We start from the raw sequence: 5,964 nt of genomic DNA on the forward strand, positions 1-5,964 counted from the left end.
AGGTGCAACCATCAACTTGGAGATCACGATGGATCAAGGATATCTACCACCATCGTAGCTATGGTAGGATAGCATTGATCTGTTGTAACAAACTAGGAATCCAATCTATAGCACCGATCACCCTCGCTATAACCCTACCCCTCTACCTATATAAGGAGGGGTAAGGATCCCGCGACTGGCACATCTACCACGATGACACCATCGCCTCATTCCTATCTACCTCGTAGCTTGGAGCAACAGCCCCTGTAACCAAGCATACGAATACAAGAAGAGCAGCGCCACTGGAGTAGGGTTTAGCGCACTACCACGCCCCAAACTAGTATAAATCCTTGTGTCTCGTGTGCAACCATCTGATTCTATCTACGCAATCATGTTGCTAGGCATCATCCGGAGCTAAATCATCTGATAGCACTACAACCGCCTCTAATCAAAGGTCACCAGTTAATGGAGACCTATGGAGGTAGTTGCTTTGCCCGCCTCGGTTAATTGATTAATGGAGGCAGCCACCTCAGTTAATGTATATTAACTGGAGGTGGTCACCCTAACATGCCCGCCTCTGTTAATCAGGTAAAAAAACAAAAAAAACACCAAGCCCATCGACAAGCCCTGTTCCTAGCCCACTAGCTACATCTAGGCGCATGCAGGAGCAGGAGCCGCCATCATTGGATCCAGACACGGCCGACCTTCTCCTTGCCGGATCCAAGCATGGCCAGCCTCCTCCTCGCTAGACCAGGTGTGGCCTCGCGTCCATCGGGGTCCCACACGCCTTGCCTCCACCGGGGCTCGCCCGCCGGATCCAGCGCTGAAAAAGGAGATCCTGCGCTACTGCCACCAGATCTAGAGTTGGAGAAGGGAGCAGCCCACCACTGCCACGACTGTGGCCACTCGAGACAGGGGCATGGCCCGTCACCACCACGAGCATGGCCCACTGCCGCCATGAGCATGGACCTCGAGCCGAGGTGCAGCCCGCCACCGCCGCGAGTGTGGACCCCATGCTAGGGGTGTGGCCCCCTGCCCCGCATGTCATGAGAGGAGTACCGAGAGGGATAGAGGGAGCATGTCATGAGGAGTACCAAGCACGGCCGCCTACTCGAGAGAGAGAGAGGAGTACTGAGTGGGAGAGAGGGAGCATCTTGAGAAGGAGAGAGAGTGTCGCCAGGTCTGAGAGAGAGAGAGGGGTGAGGAATGAGAAACCCTTAGGGCTACGTGTTAGAACACAGGTAATGGGCCTTATGGGCTTCTCTAGAGCTCGGGCCAATTTACGGAGGCGGGCCTTCTAAGAGGTCCTGCCTCTGAAAATGGCCTCCATTTTTGAAGGCAGACCTCTTAGGAGGCCCACATCTATAAAATAATTTTGGGAGGCGGTTATTTTGCGACCGCCTTCGTAAATTGATTTACCAAGGCAGATATTTTTTATCCCCTCCATAAATCGATTTAACGAGATGGATATTTTTTACCGCCTTCGTAAATCTATTTATCGAGGCGGATAGTTTTGATCACCTCCGTAAATAAAATGTGCCCCTCGGTTAATGCATTTTTCGAGACGGGCAATGACGACTGCCTTCGTAAATAAAAACGTCCACCTCCGAAAATCCCCAGGGATTTTACAAGACAATTGGATTTTATGACCTGCCTCGGTTAATAAGAGTGCACCGCCTTACAAAATCATTTGTGTAGTTGTGTGAGGCAACAGAAAAGCAAAGACAGAGATGTAAAACCCGATCTACTTTTGAAATATGTGGATGCAACACTTGCAACATACGTCTGAAGTCAAATGAAACACATGAAACATGCATCTGAAACACTAACTGCAACACTAGATCTACTATTGGAACATTCAGATGAAACACTTGCAACATACATACGAAACAGCTGGAACACTTGAAACATACGTATGAAACACTTGCAAAAAACACCTGAAAACACTTTGTATGTGTGAAAACATATTAAACATCTAGATAAAACACTTGCAAACATACGTGTGAAAAACAAGATGAAACATTTGTAACATACATATGAAATATATGTGTATAACCACTGCAACATGTGCAACATTTTGATCTACTTTTGCAACATCAAGATGAAACACTTGCAACATTCAGATAAAACATCTGAAACACTTGAAACATACTCTTGCAACATGGGCTTTGCTTGGATGAATGGAAGCACGCCGGCACGAAGGTCGACAGTGGCACATGGATCTCATTGTATGACAGCGGCATAGGCAACTCGTCGGTGGGCACAGTGCCACACAAATCTTGTCCCCCTTGCCTGCTTGCTAGAGCATCTATCATGGAGGCTCGCTGGCTCGGTGGAGGCAGCCATGGCTCGCTAGCTCGGTGGAAGCGGTCGCGGTGAGTGGGCCGGCACACCAAGGAGGTAGCGCGGTGGATGCGGGTGAGGCATACTAGGCCCGGTGGGGAATGCAACATGGAGTAGGCAACGTGGAGGAGGCCGCACGGGGTGGGGCGCGGTGCCACGGGGGGGCGAGGCAGAGTGGAGTTGGCGGATGGGCACGACGACGCAAGGAGGAAACAGCACAGTGAGCATTGGGGCGCACAGACGGGACGAGCAGATAGGGTCGCTGGGCAAATGGCACATGCAGAAGTGAGCGGTGGGAAACATCCATCCGTCTAGATATCTTAATTATATCATTATCGTATATATAAACTAATGCACCATCAATCCAAGTCACAGTCACCAGCTTAGCAGCCCCCTCCAGAGACCAGACCATGTCACGGTCAAGTGCAGCACCAAAATCAAATTCCAACCACAAAAATGCATGTACCATAGCTTTCACCGTCTTTCCACTTGGACCAGACTAAATGGCGAACGCCGCCTAAATTAAATCTAGCGAATGATTTTTGGATAGGCTACCTTTCCTTTTCTAGAAAAAAAATCCCGCATGCATCCTTTTCAGGATGGAACCACGTGCGCAGCAGCCATTCTCCTCTCAAAATTTATGTACTTAAGTTATTCTATACAACTTGCCAACGTTACCCAATAAAAATTAAGATAAAAACTTGTGTTAATAAGTTCTGCTCTGCAAAATTTATATTGTAAAAGTTGTGACATAAAAGTTGTGGTAATATGTTGTGCATAAAAGTTATGTGTATAGCTGTCGGTGCGGGACCCATGGGATACCCCATAAGGAAGTGAGAAGACCTAGTCTAACTAGGATTCTTCTCCTGTAATCTTAGTAGCAGTACTACTCTGTAATCCTACTAGAAACTCTCATTGTAAACCGACTAGGACTCTGGCCTCTTGACTATATAAAGGAGGGCAGGGCTCCTTGGATCGGGGAGTTGAAGACAACAATTGTACGACACAACACTTCATAATCAATCCAACGCAAAGGCTAACACCGACTAGACTGTAGGGCTATTACTTGATCAAAGATCGAGGGTCCGAACCAGGATAAATCGACTGTCTCTTGCATTAACTGTCGAGTTCTGCATACGCTGAAGCCCGAACATACTACCTCAGGTACCCCCATGGTAGGCTATCGATGGTAAAACATTGACAGCTGGCGCACCTAGGTAGGGGCTTTCGGCGACTATGCATCCGAGAGCTCGATGGACCTCAACAACATGATCTTCTCAAAGGGATCAACCTTCATCTTCGGTTCATGGATCTACGAGGAAGGTGACAATGGCAAGCTCCTAAGGCCGTCTCCTCAAAGATTCAGATCATCATCAGGACTTTTCCATTTCGGCTGACAACTGATAGATCAGCTACCAGAAGATTCACATAGCTCATAATGTCCAACCCGACTCAGATTCCATGACTTCATGCATCCGATCCAAACTTCAAGTTCCTGCTTCCGAAACAAAGTCTTATCCGAGTTTTTTCGGAAAACCGAGTTCTTTTCTGACAAAGCTCCAGAACATGACGTCAACCTGTCAAGAATACTACTCGGAGTACACCCAGAGTACTTCAAAAAAGTCGGGTCCTCTTCTGTTCGGACTCCACAACATGGCAACATCTTATCAGACATGGCCCGAAGGATCCACTTATCCCATGCTTAGAATGCTGCTGAAGGGAGCCCAGGAAGGTCTCGTTTTAACCATAACATCTCAAGACTACATCATTCACTGGCTAGGTACCATTCCTAAGAATGACAGCACCCAACTAGTCGACGATACGACAACAGCATTTCTACCCTACCAAGAAGGAGATTCGATCTATGACTTTGAAACCTCTACTGAAGTTATCAACAGCTCTGGCAGTATGGAAATCAGCAACGATGACAGAACAACTCACGCTAGAGAAGTATTCATGATTCACCACCCTCGATCACCATTGATCCCCCTAGAAGCGTCCGACATAAGATCTTCAGATGAGTCTGAATCCAACATATCACCATTTATCCAGGGGCACGATGGTGACACTAAGAGTCAGAGGCAAGCGAGAGAAAGAAAGAACAAATTGAAACAAGGACGTCAACTGCTGTGCTAAACAGTGAAAGGACACTTGGATCAAATATGAATCAGACCTAGCCGAGTGCAATAGAAGAAAATCAGAATGAGAGGTCGAAGAAGGACAAGCAGCGAATACACCCTACGATAAGATCCAAGAAGCACTAGAAGAACTCAGGGCGACCTCATATCCCAATGAAAAACAAGAATAGCTCTGAGATTTTCTTCGGTCAATAGTCTTTAGGACAAACGACTGGAAGGGCAACATCTCATGAACAGGAAGATCAAAATCAAAGGAAGTTTGCTTTCGAAAGACTTGGACCAAGTGGAAGTCACAACGGAGAGAGCCTAAGAAATCTCAGTCAAAACAATAGAGTCGAGCAACCTAAGAAAGGCCAGAAGCAGAGCACCTAATTGGACAGCCACATAGAACTACTCTCACCAAGACGACAGTTGGCAAGAAGAGGGCGTAGAATCAGAATATACAGAAGCCAGAACGCATGATAGATTCCCCTATTTTGCAAACAGACTTGCTTCAATATGACTACCTCACAAGTTCAAGCTGTCCAACCACTCCAAGTATGATGGCAAGACCAAACCAAAGCAATGGCTCAGGATATACTCACAATCGATTGAATTGGCCAGAGGAGACGATGACATCAAAACCTTGTTCTTTCCCATGGCCCTAGAAACCATGCCACTCCAATGGTTTGACAAATTGAATCCAGGATCAATCAGAAATTGGGAAGACTTACAAAGAGCTTTTTGTGAAAATTTCATGGGTATTATTACACATCCAATCACCCACGCAGAGTTAAAAGGACTCAAGCAGAAAGGAGGTGAAAGTCTTAGAAATTACTATCGATGATTTGGCGAACTACAAGCTCAAGTACATGACATCACACAACAAGAAGTAATCGAAGCCTTCTCTCACGGAATCATGTGGCTAGGTGGCAATTTCAAGACTTCTGCAAAGAAAACCCAAGAAACAATGAAGAATTTAGAAGAACAGTGGAAAAAATGATTACTGCAGAGGAGAAGACATAAGAAAGATTCCTAGATAGAAACAATAGAGACAACCCAGACAGGCAAATTCCTCGAAATAGCAGACATCAGGAGAGAAAGTGTGGTCCAGACAACACAGTAGCAATGGCTGACAAATCAAAGAAATTCATCAAGCCCAGAAGATATGATGACATTGAGAACATACGTTGTCCCTTGCACCCCAATGGAAAGCACACCATCGGAAATTGCTACACCTTCAACAAAAAATACACTAGAAAAGATAGCAAGGGAAACAATAAAGAAGACAATCAGAAAAAAGAAGAAGACAACCTTGAAGACAAGGGATTCCAAAAATCTAGGGGAACAGTGGCAGTAATCTTTGCTGGGATTCTAGATTCCAGAAGCAAACATCAAGAAAAACTAGCATTACGAACCATCATGGCAACAGAACCTGCTACACCAAGATATCTCAACTGGTCAGAGTATCCAATCCAATTTTCAAGAGAAGACCAATGGACCAGCGTAGGAAAACAGTAGGCCA

The sequence above is a fragment of the Miscanthus floridulus genome, chromosome 11 (assembly GCF_019320115.1).
Source record: "Miscanthus floridulus cultivar M001 chromosome 11, ASM1932011v1, whole genome shotgun sequence".
NCBI classification, from domain to species: Eukaryota; Viridiplantae; Streptophyta; class Magnoliopsida; order Poales; family Poaceae; genus Miscanthus; species Miscanthus floridulus.